The sequence below is a fragment of the Uloborus diversus genome, chromosome 6, assembly GCF_026930045.1.
Source record: "Uloborus diversus isolate 005 chromosome 6, Udiv.v.3.1, whole genome shotgun sequence".
In the NCBI taxonomy this organism is placed as follows: Eukaryota; Metazoa; Arthropoda; class Arachnida; order Araneae; family Uloboridae; genus Uloborus; species Uloborus diversus.
The window spans coordinates 61191793-61210681 of record NC_072736.1 but is presented as its reverse complement, the minus strand read 5'-3'; the positions used below and the strand labels follow the sequence as shown (position 1 = coordinate 61210681).

At 31.9% G+C, this 18889-nt stretch overlaps 1 protein-coding gene across 1 annotated transcript in view; it reads right to left on the bottom strand.

Moving 5' to 3' along the window:
* The window catches only part of LOC129225193 (extracellular serine/threonine protein CG31145-like), a 213879-nt gene extending 195358 nt beyond the window's left edge, over nucleotides 1-18521 (bottom strand). Inside the window, exon 1 of the mRNA XM_054859760.1 lies at nucleotides 18403-18521. The gene's annotated coding sequence lies outside the window, so the exon portion shown is untranslated. The remainder of the gene's footprint in view (nucleotides 1-18402) is intronic.
* Nucleotides 18522-18889: the final 368 nt, after the last annotated feature.

The following is an 18889-nucleotide window of genomic DNA, read 5'->3' as shown; positions in this document are numbered from 1 at the left end:
CGACCTCAGACCCGATGACAATGCAATGTTCTATAATCAAATTAATTAACTCTTTTAATTGTTAGTTGTTTCCAATTTTAATCAATATTTTGGCATAAATCCAACAATGTGAAAAAGGAAAAATTAAAAAAAATACATTAAAAAATGCTCGCAAAAATTATTTTAAAATATGTACAAAAACCTTTAATTTTTCTGCATCAGACAAAATTTGTTCCAATGTTCCAAGGTAATTAGAACATGAAATATAATTGTTTTTAACTAATGTCATGCCAAAATTTAGGTGAGCCTTCAATTGGAAATTCATTGCTGATCAGACCATTGTTGAACAAAATTTTTATTCAAATGCATCTCAAATTTTCAAAGCAATGTAGATATGATTTCCGCACACATACATCGATATTTTTTCGTAAAACAAGACTAAAAAGAAGAAAATAAAATAATAGTTTTAAAAACTAAAAAAACACGCTTTCGTAGCAAAATGAACTAAAAAGTGAGAAATAATCTTTGGATGATAGTAGTTGACCAATCACTTAATTTTAATGTAATACAAAAAAGCGTGGAAGGGGGGGCTTCTTATCAGTTGTCTTGAATTTCTTCCATTTGTTGTCCATGCAAAAATGTAAATAGACAGCACCCCACGGTTTTTTGTATTACATTAAAATTAAGTGATTGGTCAACTACTATCATCCAAAGATTATTTCTCACTTTTTAGTTCATTTTGCTACGAAAGCGTGTTTTTTTAGTTTTTAAAACTATTATTTTTTTTGTTTGAAGATGATACTGTGAATTTTTTTTTTTTTTTTTTAATTTAGTGATTTTGCATTTTCTTATAGAGCAGGTATACAAATGAGAGTTAACTGGTTTCAATTGGCTTTACTTGTCATGTGGAAGATTAATAAGAGCCCTTAGTTATGAATTTCACCTTCGTTGCCGTTCTTGTTGCGCGATGTAATTGTTTCTATATGCACCATACATGCTAAAGTGATACACGAAGTTTTTCATTCTTCCTATTTTTTGGAAAATTTGATTTTGATTTGAACTACACCTTTATGCGTATTTTACATAAATTTAACGTGTAACTAAAAAACTTATATGATATTTCTTTTTAAATGATTTCAGATTACATTTGGAAGACTTAGCGGGTCGCATGCTTTGCGACCCGCTAAGTTTTCCAATTGCATCGTTGTCCTTTGCATCGTTTTTTTGAAAAGGCTCTTATTTTGAGAATCACCCATAAGCATTTGAAATCTTAAACACAGAGCGAAACAAAAACTCATTACCACTCTTTATAAAATAACCTTTTCAAATGAAATGCATGATCACTTAAATTGGTTCCCCAGCATTGATGTCATAATTTTTTTTCTCCACTTTAAAAATGTATTTCCTTTTAAATTAAAATTAAAAACAAAAAAAAAAAAAAAAAAGAAAATATTAGTGCATTACAGTTATGGGAAACAGGAGTTATAGTTGGTATAAAAAGGGAGAATTTCATCTTGTTGGGAGCAACAAGAAAAAAAAGAATAAAATAAATAAAACAAAATATAAAACAGAGTAAAATAATAAATGCAGAGCGCTGCTTATTACTAAACGGAAAGAAAATGGGCATGCTAGTCGAATTCAACTTTGAAAGGAAAAACTTCAACTCTACGTTATTTATGAGTCGAATTCAAGTTGCGTAAAATAATCTCAAACGCAAATAATAATTATATTAGCGATAAACCAAAACTTCCATTACGAATGTTTACGAAGTGAGCTAAAGAGCTCACTAGAATAAAAACACACTCATTCAAAGCTATTCTTCAAAACACTGATTGTTATCATTTCATCATAGCGGAGCAAATCATTTAATTTTCGTTGGGTTACATGTACGTAGGTTGTTGGTTTTTTTTTTTTTTTTTTTCAAGCTCCGTTTTCACAGTAGGAAAGCTAGGTGAGCAGCAGGCGAGTAGTTTGCGTACTAGTATACTGCACATAACCCTGTCCAAACGCTTAGTTACTGTCGAGTCCAATCTGCCTTTCCTGTTGAGCTACAGACACTAAAACATGGCTGTCTCTATCGCGTCTACAGCCAAATGTGAATTGAGAAGTGTTATTCGTTTCTTGCAAACAGAAAATGACAGGGCAGCGGAAATTCATTGAAGAATAAGTCGTGTATATGGAGACAATTTAACGAGTGCTGGTGTTGTTCGTAAGTGGTGCCGAAAATTTAAAGATGGCAGAACTCAAAGGCACCGTCAAAAATCACTTTCAAGCATTGACGGCAGACAAATGCCTAAGTCGTCAAGGTGATTTATGTGGAGAAATAATATGCACTGTACCTCACTTTTAAAAGTAAAATCTTTTTTGTATATTTACCCTTTTTTTTCATAGTCAAACGGAGCTTCAAAAAAAAAAAAAAAACTCTCGTAAAACTACTGCTCAGTTACTGGCAAATACTAAAAGGGAAATTACATGTGTAGTGAAGTGATATTTTTGATCAAGCATCAGAATTCAAGCAACTACAGTAAAACATTAAAACAAATGATTTCTTTTAGAATTGTTGAATTTTTTAAAATCTCATTTAAAAACAATGTACGAAAACATTAAGGGGAAAATCCTTTATAAATGTTGCTACAAATATAAAACTAAACTAAACCATATAAAAATGATATTATTATAACCAGAGCCCGACGAATCCCGGGCATCAGGTCTCCCAGAAGACTAAATCTCCCTTGAACTTGTTCTTATAAGAGATAGAGGAATTTTGATTCCAAATATGTCTTACCTTATACTGTTCATCACATGCATTGTTAGTCTGTCGCACAGTTACTCATTTAATAAAAATCATTGTCTTTTAAGGAATGTAATTTTCCTACAAAACCCAGAAGTTTGAAGGTATTTCTAAACAATTTAACTTTTATTAATTAATATTATTATAAGCTGAAAATATTTCACAGCTGATTATAAATGTCATCCAAATAGTACTAAAAAAGATTTTTATAACCCCATTCAAAAAAGACGAAGAAACAAATGCAAAATGTTTATAAAAAATAAATTATAACTATCGTTTGAACGTTGTTCGGAAGAAACATAAAAACAAATTAACTCACAAAGAATGAGAAAAAATTTAGTTCCTCGCTATTTCAATGAAAAACCTATTTTCTTTTCCTTCAATAGCTTTCAATTACATAAATTATACTCACCCAATAGACTTTTATTTGAAAATTAAACCAAGAGTAAAAGTTAAGAGTAGGCTTGTCAGATGTCCCGATTCGACCGGTACAGTCCCGCGGTTTTCAGGCAAAATCCCGGTGTCCCGGCCAGTTTACTTCACGACCCGGTAAAAGATAAATTGGACAATAGATGATCAAAAAAAAGTATAAAAATATTTAACTGTAAAGGATTACTTAGGATAATTACTTTATCATAATTGTAACATTGACTTGTAAAACTAATACCAGATTGGCTTGTGAGGATTTTTACAAGATTAAAACCAAAAAAGACTGCTTTAAAAGTATCCTATAAAATGAAAAGTAAAATATTGTTCACTTTTTTATTCCTCGTTCAAATTGTTTTTTCTAACTAAAATAAATGGTAAAAATTTACGCCTTTGAAGTAAATGCTCAAATTTAAACTGCATATGGCATTTTTTACTACCCATATTTTCGATTCATAATTATTACGCATTTATTGATGGCATTAAGAATTAACTGCCCTATAAAACACTTCAAAAATCAGCCACAGGTATGCCCCCGGGGGGGGGGGGCATTCCAGTGTCCCGGTCGAATATTTCAGAAATCTGGCAAACAACAAAAAATAGTTAAGAGTAGAGATGTAATAAAACAGAGCTACTTTAATTGTATTTTCCGAAAAACCAAAGGTTCCCTCAAAATCGCTCAAAAGTTCCACTGAACTTGCTTTCTTTCTTTCAACTCAAAACAGTCACTTAAAAATCGATTTAAAAAAGGTTTGCGTGAAGCTTTTAATCAGTATTTTCTGAATGAATAGCAGAAACATTTTCAAAATAAACGATGGGTTAAAACTCTATTATCCCAATGCACGAGCTTCGATAATATCAGTACAAGAATACGAAAGCTTTATCAAAACGATATCCAATTCATAGCCCAGTCAATAAAGGCTAAAAATGACCTAATGTCGGGACAAATTAGGGACAAGATGAATTTTAGGCAGTTATTACCCAAGGAGGGGAGTATTTTCGAAAAGGCCTCGCCTCTCCCCCTTGTCCCCCCCCGTCCCCCACCAGTCAATCCCCTCGAGTTTTCCCAACTAGCCCCCCTTAAGTGTAAAATTACAGGTTTTTAAACAAACGCTTATATCTCCGTTAAATATTAGTCAAATCTTTTTAAACTTAACATATTTTTAATCCTTATAACATGATAAATGAGAAATTACTTTTAAATTTGTTTTACAATTACTAATTTTTTTGGAGTTCGAATAGGTCATTTTCCTTCATTTTTCGTTTTTAATGATGCAATCTTGGAGCGCTTCTCCAGTCAAATATTCATTATTTGAAAAACATATGCAGTTTTTAGAGCAGCTTCTGAGCTTTCCAAAGAGATATACATATATGGAATTATACAGTCAAGTTTACGCATAGAACCCGCGACAAGACGGCAAGCACCAACTAGCTGACGCACTAGAAGCTTTCTTCTTACACCAGTCAATAAAATGTTACTGTCGGAAGAAATTAGGGACGTGCTGATTTTTTGTACGTAATTAATACCAAAGGAGAGGAGTATTTTCTCAATTATCCACCTCCCATCTGACGCCCTACCGCTCCTCCCTACCCCTCCCCCCAAGTTGGTTTTGCCCGCGTTTATAGTTACGAGCAAATCTTGATAACTGTTCACTCGAAATGCATAAACATTGCACTATTTTATTCAAGAGGCAAATTCAAGAAAAAAAATCTCTTCACCTACTGTTTCGAATCTGAATACGTAAAAAATGAATAAGCAAACAAAGTAACTACCGCTTTAACAACACAAAAGCAGCTTTTCTGTTAAAACGAGCTGATGTGTGCCTCACATATGACTTCCTTTTACTCCAATTTAATGTTATTTTCCCAATATTGGTAATTTTAATGTGATTCAATATTGTTTTTTTCGCGAATACAATACTTCCTTTTTTTGTAAAAGGAATTAAAAAAATAATGGAAAAGAAAAAAAAAGGAAAAATTAAAACCTCAAAATAATAAATTTGTTTGCAGCTCCTCCTTTCGGATAAAAAACAAAGCACTCTGAATTTCCTTTTATTTTCCGATGCCAAAAGAATAAAATTTAAATTAAAAAGTCATTAAAAAAATTCATTTCAACAATTATTATTTATAACAAGAAAAATTGGCTTTGAATTCACTTCATTTTGATTGTCATTTTTATCTCTGATTTGCCTCAATGTTAAGTCTACGAGGTATGGAGTTTTGACTTATTAAATAACTTTTTTCCCTAGTTCATGAAACCAAAATTAAAGATATATTCAGAATCTGCACTTTTTCCTCAATTTTTAGGCACTGAAAATAATTTTCAGCACTGTTGGTTTATTACGAAAGCCTAAAATTCCCGGTAGGTGTTAATATATTTTTTTTTTTTTTTTGAATTGCTCAGAAATACCCAAAATGAATCCAAATCAAAACAAAATTGTTGTGCATGATCTTTTTCAAAAACTATCACCAACCGAGTTTGTTTGAAACAAATCCGCTCGGAATCAATGTTTGCCTAAAATTTCCCCGAAGGTACCAATGTTAAGTTTTTTGAACTGTTCAAAATCGAAAGAATTTTTTCGAATCAAAAAGTGAGATATGGAAATAAAGTGACCTCTCCAACATATTTGGAACCAAAGAAAAAAAAGAAAAGAAAGGAAAGTTGGTTTGAATTATTCCCTCAAATGTTATTGGGGGGGGGGGGGCAAACAGACAGTTCAACAGAAACATTTTTCACATCTCAAAATCCTCTTTCCAGTTTTTAAATTTTTCGATACTTGTTTCAGTATTTTATTTATTTTTGACTTTTTGGTTTTAAAAAGATATTTTTTTTTATGTTTTAAGCCTTCAATCAAGCCTTTTTCGTCCTTTTTTCCTCCTAAAGACTAAGCATGAGTTTCATTGCTTTCACTAAAAGTTGCACTTTGAAGTTCTGGTTGGAATGAGTTGTTTAAAAATATTTTAAGACTTCTTTTTTTTTTTTTTTTTTCAAGTTACTTTGAAGGCAATAAATACCATTCAAAATAATTTTCGTTTTTACTGCCCACAAATCATTTTCAGGATGTTGCATTAAAACTATTCCTTGAAAAATAAAAGCTCACGAGTTCCATGCTAAAAGAGGACATTAAAAAGAGAACACATCAAAAAAATTAAGAAACAATGATCTATAACATACAATACTCTATAACTGAATGATTTTATAAAGCTGATAACAAAAAAGAATTTTGCAAGATTTTACTATGCGATGCAAATAGGATTTCAAGACTCGAATGTATTATAATGTGGGAGAAAATTGTATAATTTTGATTTAGAGAGATTTAGTGGATATATAAAACAGTTTCTATTCTTAAGTCTTCCACTGCAGAGATTAAATGATTTACTTATGTGAAGAGTTCTAAATTCACTCTCACAATCAATAAGAGAAGGGAAACATCTACAATGCAGAGCATCATCCGAATAATCTTACGATTAATTTTGATTCATTGCATAATAAAATAGATGCATTATATATTTAAATATTCCAACAATCTTTTCAAATAAAAATTCAATCATATAGCAAACTCCCAGAAAAGTAGCAGATAATATGCAAATAATACGAAGAAAAACATGTTTAAGAGTTACAGTGATATGAGAGAAGAAAAGTTGAGCGAAATCAAATAAATTAGAGCAGATTGCAAATGAGACAAATATCGTATTTGCGCATTTCAAGCCTCAAACTTGAGTTCTATTATGTGTAAATAATTTAATGTGGTCAGTATGAATGCATATCTGTTGATTTTTATTAACAATGTAATCCTTGATGAAAAATAAATGCATCCTTTCTTTTTGGATTAATCTATAAAAAGACAGAAAGTTATTTTTTTTTTAATTTTTCGATGGAAAAGTTCTTGAAAGAGCATAGAAAAAAGAAAAGGCAATCCACCAAACAGCCTTTATCATCATATATATAATAACCAACGATCGAGTAACGCTTCTGACGTCATCAACAATGAAACTCGCGATACGGCATGACAATTTGATAATATGTTTTGGCAATGTTTGTCCTACAGAGGAAGACTAGACGTTAAATCCCGGTTATCACAAATTTGCCTTTTCAACTGCGCTTGCGCGCAGACTTGGCTTTTTGAGCTTTCTGTTTTAAGATTTCGTGTTGCTTGTTTATATTTAGACTGAGCTAGAGTCTCAACAAATTAATGAATGCGATTAGAATACTTTCACAGCGATTTCGTGATATATTATATGAAACTACGGATATGAATAACTGATAATCTTTATGATGTAAAGAGAAAAATGACACTTCAATATTTATTGGTTTGGAAATATTTATTTAACATAAACTTAAAACACGTTGTGTACTTCAAAAATGATTGGAACATGAGTATATATATCTGTCTTTTGCGGATATTTTACTTTAGTCGTAGACAGCTTAGTATTGTACATTTTTATTTAGGTTGAGGGTTCGGCTTTGTATTTAAAAATTTGGCCCTGAAAATGGCCTTTGTTTGATAGAAAGTCAGACTTCGAATCCATTAATAATTAAGAAGCAAAACTCAACCTTTACAGAGGCCTAAAAGCTAAATCAGAGAAAGCTTTGTGATTTCTAATTTTTATCTGTTGCCATCAAATATTTATTAACAAATTTAAAATGTTTGTAATTAATTTTAGCAAGATTTTTAGAATCAGCAAAGTCCGCGCGCAAGCGCAGTTGAAATGGCAAATTTGTGATAACCGGGATTTAACGTCGAGTCAGAGGAAGGCGTTATTGTGACAAGGCTGAACTGGATCCGGCAACTTAACTGTTTTGCTGGTAAGTGTGTCATTTCAGGGGAGTGAATAAACGAAAAAACGGTCAACAATGAACGCTATCTACTGGAGTTTAGGGTTCACCCACTGGAGTTAGGGTTAAAATTTCAACTATCAAAGTATCACCAAACAGGCAATGGCGTAGTTTAAATGTAGAAGCAATTTCCACACGTCATATGGTGATGGGCAATTTTCTAGTTATAATAACCTTCGTGAAGAAGCCTTAGCTGTAAGAGAATAATAAAACGCATATGACATTGATTGTAAAACACTTCTGTTGGCAGAAAATAATGAATTAACTACTAATGAAATGAATCATCAGATAGATAAATAAAAAAGATGCTGTGAGCAAAAAAAAAAAAAAATTATAATAATAAGATCTTTGAATGAGTTTTCTTTGAAATCAGTAATAATTATACGATTTTGAGCTATGATCGTTGACTTAAAAATGTAATATTACAATGAAAATAACAATGGATAACAATGAAAATTGCACTCATGGGTTTTGGGATTATGAAGATCTGCTTTTGCAAAGCAAAAAACAAATTAGCAAAAAAAAAAACTGAGCAAGGGAATAGCAAGAAAACAGAAAAGGGAAAAAATGAACTCATGGATAAAAATGAACATCTCTTTTTTTAAATGTCTTTTTATCCATAAACTTTTTTTTGCATTGCAAAAGAGCTATTTTGCGACTGCAAAATAGGTATTTAAATTTTTTATTGATGTTTGTGTAGTTTCTAATCTTGTTATATTATGTTTTTAACTGATTGCATAAAGACATTTTTTTCATAGCCATTAATTTGCAACAAAAGAATTTACAGAAAAACTAGTTTAAAAATTCACAAATCTTAATATCTGTGGAGAAAACTAAAACTGGGTGCGTTAATTCGGAAACTAAAGTAATCAAATCAAGTAACGGCAAAAGAAGAAAAGTTTCAATGAAAAATATATAAATATAAACTAATACAAGAAAAAAAGTTAGTAATAATAAATAGTAATAAAAGATTAATTCCAGTCTCCGTTTGAGGTTTATAGTTTCTGCAGTGGTATTCAAACTTTTAATACCTATGCCTTCTTTTTTTCACTCAAAAATTGTTCTGCATATTTTTGTAAGAATCAAATTTCATAAATGCCAGCCTAGTGCGGTAATTTATTTAATAGGTTAGGAAACCAGTATTATATTTTATTACGTTTTCCAAATCGAGGAAAATTATCGGAAAATAGATATTTTAAATAGAACATTACACTGTAACAAATATCGGAAACGTTTCTGAATATATCGGAAACGTTTCCGAAATAGTAGGAATCCTTCATCCAATAGCGAACTCCTCAATATTCAGAAAGCTTTTTGTTATTTCAAGATATCTAGAAGTGGAAGTGATGACGCAACGCTTCGAAACCTATTTCATCCTTCCAACACAGGCGCCAATGAGTCGGAAATAACGAGAACTTCTTTTTTTCTTATCTATGGTTGCTGCAGTCAGCAACTGTTTAGCATTGGAATGCCTGTTATTTCATGTCTAGAAAGTAGCAAAATGTGTCGAAACTAATTTTACGCCTTTGCATTTTGGACTGCCCTTGATTTTTTAGACGATGTACGCAGCTATTAAGTTAGTTAATAACCATTTGCTTCTTTACAATTTCCAATGCGACCATAATTATATATATATTGTGTGTTCAAGCGTGAATAGTTTCAACACCCGTGTTTATACTTAATGAAACGAAACCCTTTGGATTACTTATTCAGTTGTAATGGAGGTACTTAGATTTTCTTCCGCTCATGTTCACTTGTAAGTATTAATGAATATTTTAAAACATGTTGTTATATACATTTATATTTTTGTTGATTTGCATTTGATAAGGCTCCAATTGTAACTGTTTTTGGGTTTATCGAATTAATTTAAAGTTATCCTACATACCTATGTACGTGGTGTACTATTTGTTGTAACCAACTGAAACTGATTAATTACGCAAAAGAAGTAAGATTTATATTTGAGAAGCAATCACAGAAAAGTTATTTCGAAATACTTGGATGTACATACATTTTGGTTCAAAAAGAAAAAAAAATCAATTGTTTAATTCATTAGAAATATGGTAATGCAAATATTTTCTAGTATTGTAATATGCTTCACAAAAAATGTGCCGGTATAATTTATCTTTTTTTATTATAATTTATTCATTCATTTAAAAATATTTATACCATTAGAAAATGACCATGTTATCTATTAGTAAGAACATAGTTATGAAATTAATTCATCTGCTTATTCATTTTGTTAAATGTGGTTAACAATAAAAAAATTCCTTGACATTAGTTCCGAAAATAACATTTCCTTCGTGGATATACTAGTTTAATGTAGGACAGTCAGGAGGAATGAGTCAGTGGCAAAAATGGAACAGCTGCATTTACATGCTGAAATAAAAAGTAATATTATTTCATGTCATCGTTTTAAAAGTGATCAGTTTTTAAATACTATGTTATTAATATGCAATGCACATATGGTGAGAGACTGTGCCATTGACATTTTCAAGGGGTTGCTTTTTTTAAGGTGGGGGGCGCTTTATATCATTTTATGGGTGCACCATCACTCTTGTGGTGTGGGGGGGGGGGACTCTCGTATATATGAAATGGAATAATCATGTAATAGAGTTCAATGTTTTAATAAATAAAATATATAATGCATTTTGCGCACACTCTAAAAATAAAATCAGTAACCTATTTTGATTAAGTATCTATATTTGTGATAAACTGAAAAAGGGCAAGAACAGAAGAATAAACCCGAATGGTTTCAGCAGGGGGACTTTGGTGTCATATTTAAATTCATCAATTTCTCTGTTGGTACTTTTCGGTACACTATGTTCGTCAAAGAAATTGACTTGACGTGAATGAATTTCGGAACGCAAAGTGTAGGTAAGTTCTGTCAAATTTTATCCGAAAATAAAAGCTACAAGTTTGATACAAGATATGTTTTTAAGTTCTGCATTAAAAATACAATATGTTGATAATTTTGTCTTGAAAGTATTGAGAGAAAAACTGAAGTTTAATATTGTTTAACAAACAATCCCACTTTTGAGAAAGTACTCCCCTTCCCTCCCCCGACGATTTTGTGATTATGAATGAAACTACTATATTATTTCATAAATTTTCATTAATTTATAACTGTGCATATGTTATGCTGTTAACCATGCTATTTGTCATTAGAAATTCAGAAAAAAAAAAAAAAAATCTACGAATGATTCTAAAATTGCTTGTTTCATTGCTCTTAGATATGAAAGAATTGAAACTGATATCGCATGCAATACTATAGTAAAAAATTATTTTTTAGAAAAAATCACGGAAAAAGGATTCCGAAATTCTCAGAAACGTTTTTGAAAATTGTTTGGAGAATTCCGAAATACTCGGAAACGTTTTCGAAACTTTCATGAACCACAGCTGCACAGAATACTCAGAAACATTTCTGGAAATTACGGAAAGAGGATTCCGAAATACTCAGAAACGTTTCTGAAAATTACAGAAAGAGGATTCCAAAATACTCAGAAACATTTCTGGAAATTGTAGAAAGAGGATTCCGAAATACTCAGACACGTTTCTGGACATTACAGAAAGAGGATTCCGAAATACTCAGAAACGTTTTTGAAAATTTCATGAACCGCAGCTGCACGATATACTCAGAAACGTTTCCGAATTTTTTTTACAGTGTAGTGAAATAGCAATGTAACCTTAATTTCATGATTGGGGGGGGGGGAGGCTTATTTTCGAAGGAAAATTTTCTCAAACCATAGTGTCGTCGGAAATATTCCGCTGGTTTTCGTCAGGGTACTCAAACCAGACTGTCATAGACGTTTAGCTTATTCGTATTTTCCGACACCAGTCTGACTTTTCTTTAGGCTCAATTTTTTTAACCTCTGTGTTCCTCCCTTAGAATAATTCTATGCCTCCCCAGGGAGATCAGAAAAGTAAAAAGCGCAGCCCTCCCCACCCCACATGCATACAATGTTTTATAACAACTTTTCCTGACTTGATTTTTAAAGATTTTTTTAGGATCCCTGAAGGCTAATGAATTTACTTTTAAGTACATAAATAGTATGCACTAATCATAGCCGTATTTACGGGATGGGTTTCAGCGTTCAAATCCTCTCCGAAAATTTTCAAAATTATTTCAAAATGTCCTTTCTATTATAAATTTTTTTGCTGAAAAACTCTTTCTTAGTTTTATTTTTTGTTTTTTTTTATTATTCCATTTGACTAGAAAAATGAAATTATTACTATTGAAGAATTGCACAAACTCAGTACTTTATCTGCAGTATTCATTTTTATTGCATTTATTGCGAACAGCATGAAAGTGCCAAACTCTGTATTTTACACATTTTTATAAGTATCAAAAACTATATATTCAAAAAGTATTACTTCGAATGCGCGTATGTAAGTACACTCATCGTTTTTTTTTAATTATAAAAAAGACATTGAACATTTAATGGGGTGAAGTTATATATAATGAGCACGTCAAATTTTTGTTTCAATTTAATAGACATTTGACACGTTTTATATTTGCTCGCATTGATCCCCTTAAAGTGGCATCATTTCATCTAAATGGAAAATGCGAATAAAATTAAATTTTATTGATCATATATATTTCACGAGAAATGTGTGGTAAATCCCTTCCCGAAACAAAAGTTTGGTTGCGCCTCTGGCACTAATATACTTTAAATGTAGACGTAATAATATATATTTTTTACATTTCAAGCCAATGAAATACTAAACCCTATATAATTTCACCGAGATGTTATTAGTACGAGATCCGGCTGCAGAATTCTGCACTCATCGAGTATAAAATCACAATCGAATTTTTATATGACATTATAAAAGGGACAATGTGTTTTGGCTAGGTTGTCTAGCAAGAAGTGCCCGCAAGTATTTTTTTGTCAAATTAATATTGTTTGACATTTTGGGGTAAAAATGACGCATTTGTTATTAAAATGAACTATACTCTATTCCAAAGAAATATACCTAAAGAACTTGAAAAGTTATGGTTGCCGTTGCGAAACTGGCCACTACCTATTCACAGCCAATGTAAACGGGTACTATTGGTGCACTTTAATGCACTCATAAAGTATGCTCATCATTTATGTATCATATTAAAGCTATTTTTTTCTGAACGTGATAAACTAAGGTTGTCTATGCAAAAATGACCGCAAGTGGGGGTTGCCAGATGTTAACGATTGCTTAGAATGAAAGAGTTAGCGCTTTACAATATTCGTTCGAAAGGGATGGCGACAGCCAGCTCTACGCATATGCGTATTGGGAGGAGGGAAGGTTGGGCAGCTCACAACCTTCTAATTCATTCGGCAAAATTTCAGTTCCATTAGACGAATTATGATCATTCGGGGAAATTTGGAATTCCATTCGGCCCATTGAGAGTTTCCACCCTGGTAAAATTTCAAGTTCGGGGCGCACCTGAAAAGTCCCATTATTTGAGAAGTTAGGAGACTGGTTTTTAGTACCCCCCCCCCCCCCCCACCTTTTTTATTTCAAGGTTTTGGAAGAAATGAAATTCTAAAATGAGTACGGTATTAACCCTACTAAATACCAATTACTTTCCTTTTCAATGAGCTCCCAAAGAAGATGTATGCACTTTCAAACTCAGGAACAAGTTACTACATTTGAACTCTGATAAATTTAGTACTTAAAAAAACCACCAATTAAATTTTTTTTTTAATTCTAAATATTTTTTATTTTTGAAGTTGGGGGGGGGGGAGCTGCTCAACCTTGCCCCCCTCTGAATACCCATATGCGTAGAGCTGGCTATCACCATCCCTGTCGAACGAATATTGTAAAGCGCTAACTCTTTCATTCTAAGCAATCGTTAACAGCTGGCAAACCCCACTTGCCGCCATTTTCGCATGGGCAACCATAGTTTATCAGGTTCAGAAAAAAATTAGCTTTAATTTGATACATAAATGATGACTGTACTTTACGAGTGCATAAATGTGCACCAATAGCACCCGTTTACACGTGGCTGCGCATAGGTAACGGCAACCATAACTTTAAGTTCTTTAGCTATATTTCTTTGGAATAGAGTGTATGGATTATTTCAATAACAAATGCGTTATTTTTACCCCTAAATGTCAAACAATATTAATTTGATAAAAAATACTTGCGAGCCTTTCTTGCTAGGCCACCTAGCCAAAACACATTGCCCCTTTCATAATGCAATATAAAAATTTGATTTTGACTTTATACTCGATGAGTGCAGAATTCTGCAGCCGGATCTTACACTATATACAATGAGCGGTTTTTATTTGAAACATTGTTATAAAGATTATAACCCGTGGACAAGGTTATTAAATAAGCTCATACCTCATTTGAGTTTTTATAAATTAATGCAGTAAACTCCCGATTGTCCGCAGAATAGTGTGGCACGGTAAACGCGGACAAGCGAAAACCGTGGATAATCTGAATAATAGGTAAAAAACAATACTACTGTATACAATAGTTAAAAATATCAATAATTCTCATACATACATTTAAATTATAGCTAAAAACATTGCTACATTGCATCTACTATCATTGAATATAAAAAAAATCTACAGATGTATAAGCTGAAAACGAACAATAACACAATCAGAAATTTAAAAAACATTTAATGAACAGTTTAAAAAAAATAGTGATAAGACCCGCCGAAAATCCGACAGTCGATAATCGGGAGTTAACTGTACATTTTTTAACTGTAAATGTTATGCAATTAAAAAAATCATAGCTTGTAAATTTTATTGACGAATTTATAAACTATTTCTTTGCGAATTTCAAAACAGTTGCTGATTTGTTCTTAAAACCATGATACATTTGAGATAACATTTTGATACACTACATACTGTTTCCATTGCATTAATATTATGATTTTTCGAAGAAACTGCCATATGATTTCATTCAATTTGCATTTTTTATAAGCAGAAAAAGAAATTTATCATTTCGCTAATAGCTTCCTGGATCGAAATGACTCTTCTAGACAACCTTCTTCTACAATTTTTTTATTACTGTTAATTATTGATTCCATATAAGAAGAATTAATGGACGAATTGCGATATTGCATTCCCTTGAATTCGAAACCAGTGAGTTAAATGTATTCTGCCACTCTGATCTTTGACTCCAGTATTACTACTTTTGCAAACAAAAATGCTTTTATTCAAATACGTTCTGTGTGTTTCGTGTTATTTTTAAATAACTAAAAAGTTTTCTTTATGTTATAGAGAAATCCATTAAAAAATAATAAATGAAATAGTTAAATTAATTTATCAGTTTGATGGGAGAGGCTGGGACCCCTGCCACCCCCCTCCTAAAATCCACTGCTATTTCAGTAAGATTTCATATGTGTTGTTAAAATAACAATGGGGCTGAAAATGAAGAAACTAAGAGTGGGTGAATAGGGAAGTTAGCACCGAAATATACAAATCACTGAGTAAAAACAGTAGAAACTTTGCACTGAAATATGAGTAAAATGCGACCAAAGAAAAAAAAGACAGAAAGAGTTAAAAACTCATGAAACATCTGTTTTGGGGCTACCAGAACAAGCATATTCATCAGTGCATAAAAATATTTTCTCGAAACCGTGAGCGTCTTTTTCTGATTGAATAATTCAATCAATATAAATGTGGAATAACTATATACATCATAAAAAATAGCATAATGATCATAAGAAAACCATTAAGAAATGATCATAACAAAAACAACTTAATGAGTGCAAAGAGTTACAACTAATTTCAGACACGTGTCTGAAATTAGTAGCGAATCTGCGAATATATTACAATGTTTTTCTTATGATTACTTCATAGTACAAGCATATTTATTCATTTCTTAATTCAAACTGCTTTTTTTTTTTCTTTTCCTACCATTTCTTTCTGCCACAAATCCCTAAACCACAAATGACAGTTTCACTTTGAAAAATTACTTTACGTTACTTTTTTTCCTCTAAATAGTACTCTCCGCTTATATGATTCGCAAATGACAAAATTTTTGCAAAATTACGCTATGCTGCATTACTTTTCCTAAACATTACTCTCCGTTTATACGATTCACGAATGTCAATATTAATTTTGCAAAATCACTTTACATTTCATTGTTTGTCTTGAATAATATTCTCCGTTTATAAAATTCACGAATGACAAATATACAGTAAAATGACTTTACACTATTATCTCTAAATAGTATTTTGTGTTTGACATGTCACAAATGAGAACGTTAGTTTGTAAATTTATTTTACGTTACATCGTTGTTCCTAAACAGTATTCCTGCATATACGATTCATAAATGACATCGTTACTTTGCAAAATTACTTCACGTTTCATTATTTTTCTTGAATCGTATTCTATATTCATAAAATCCACAAATGATAATGTTACCTTGCAAAATTACTTCATGTTACGTTATATTTCTTGAACAATAATCTTCATTTATAGAATCAACAAAAGGCAAAAATAATTCGCAAAATGACTTTACGTTGCATTTTTTTCCCTAAATAAAATTCTGCGTTTTATAATTCCTAACTAGTATTCTGGTTTATTCGATTCCAAATGACAATGTTACTTCGTAAAATTACTTCATGTTCCATTATTTTTCCTAAACAGCATTCGACATTCCATACGATTCACAAATGACTATGTTACTTTGTGAGACTACTTTACGTAGCATTGTTTTAACTAAATAGTATTCCCCGTTTAAGCGATTTACAAATGACAATGATACTTTGCAAAATTACTTTACGTTACATTGTTTTTATTGAATAGTATTCTCCGTTTATAAAATTCACAAATGAAAAAATTCTGTCTAAAATGACTTTACATTACATTGTTTTTTCTACATATTATTTTCCGTTTGCCAATTCACAAATGACAATGTTACGTTGTAAATCTATTTTACGTTGCATCGTTTTTTAATGAATAGTATTCCCGTTTATAAGATTCACAAATGACAACGCGACTTGGTAAAACTATTTTACATGCCATTGTTTTCCTAAATAGTATACGATACCTCGTTTATACGATTCACAAATGACGATGTTACGTTGTGAGAATACTTTACGTAGCATTGTTTTTCCAAGCTAGTATTCCATGTTTAAGCGATTCACAAATGACAATGTTACGTTCTGAAATTACTTTACGTAGCATTGTTTTCCAAGGTAGTATTCTCTGATTAAGCGATTCACAAATGACAGCAATACCATTGTAAAATTACTCTATGTTGCATCATTTTCAAAAAAAAAAAAAAAAAAAAGAAAGAAACATTTAAATAAGTCACAGATGATAATGTCACTTTGCATCAAACTACTTCACGTTGCATTGCTTTTCTAAACAATTCTGCCCGTAAATACAATTCACAAATAGCAATGATTCTTTGTGTTACACTACTTTAAATTGCATTGTTTTTCCTAAATAGTATTCCCGTTTTGTACAATTCACAGATGCCAATGTTACTTTGTACAAAACAACTGTACGCTGTATTGCTTTTTCTAAACAGTTCTGTCCGTTTATACAATTCACAAATAGCAATGGTACTTTGTATGACACTACTTTAAGTTGCATTTTTTACCTAAACAGTATTCCCGTTTTTACAATTCACAGATGGCAATGCTTTTTGTACAAAACAACTTTATGTTGCAGCGTTTTACCTAAACAATTCTGTCCATTTATACAATTCGCAATGATACTTTGTATGATACTACTTTTTGTTTCATTGTTTTTCCTAAATAGTATTCCCGTATTTACGATTCACAGATGGCAGTGTTACTTTGTATAAAAAACACCATGTTGCATTCTTGCATTGGTTTTCCTAAACAGTATTTCCGTTTTTACAATTCAGTGATGGCAATGTTACTTTGTATAAAATAACTTTGGATTGTATTGTTTTTTCCTGAACAGTTCTGCCTGATTATACAATTCATAAATAACAATGATACTTTGTATAACACTCCTTTGTGTTGCATTATTTTTCTTAAATAGTATTCTCGTTTTGTACAATTCACAAATGGCAATACTACTTTGTAAAATAACTCTGTGTTGCATTGTTTTTCCTAAATAGTATTCCCGTTTGTACAATTCACAGATGGCAATATTACTTTGTACAAAACAAGATCTGTATGTTGCATTGTTTTTCCTAAACAGTTCTGCTCGTTTATACAATTCACAAATAGCAATCATACTTTGTATGACACTACTTCAAGTTGCATTTTTTACCTAAATAGTATTCCCGTTTGCTCAATTCACAAATGGCAATATTACTTTGTAAAACTACTTCACGTTTGCATTGTTTTTCCTAAACAGTTCTGCCCAGTCAAACGATTCCCACCGCTCAAGAGTGATTCAGTTTCAAATAAACACTTCCCAATCCCTGGGAAAACACATCTCGAACTTACCTCTCAATCGCGTGTCGCTATTGATTTTCGGTTACTCCTCTCCCCACAGGTGAGGTGGGACGTCCGAGAGTAGCGTGCAGGAGGGATCTGCAATTCCGTCGCATCACGTGGGGGGCCCTTCGAATGTGCACACGAGCTCCGTCGGAAGGTGATGATGGGGCGAGCGATCGCTCACTGATGGTGAGGTACCGTCTGTCATCGCCGAGGGATGCTCTCGACCGGGATTCGGTTCAATGAAGTGGACGCGGGAACGCCATCTTGCGGATCATCTTTAATTTAGGCAAAGCAGCTCCCGTTCTCCATTCGGTTGAGAACCGTATCAAGGTCTAGAACGATTTTTCGAGGCAGCTGTTCGAATCGCAGGCAAAATGATAAGTTCTGATGCATTGGAATTCGTCTTAGATCTTGGAGACACAAATTTTTTTTATACCTTCTTTTTTATCCCGACAGCCGCAAAAAGCGAAGTAAGGGGGGGGGGGAGAGACAA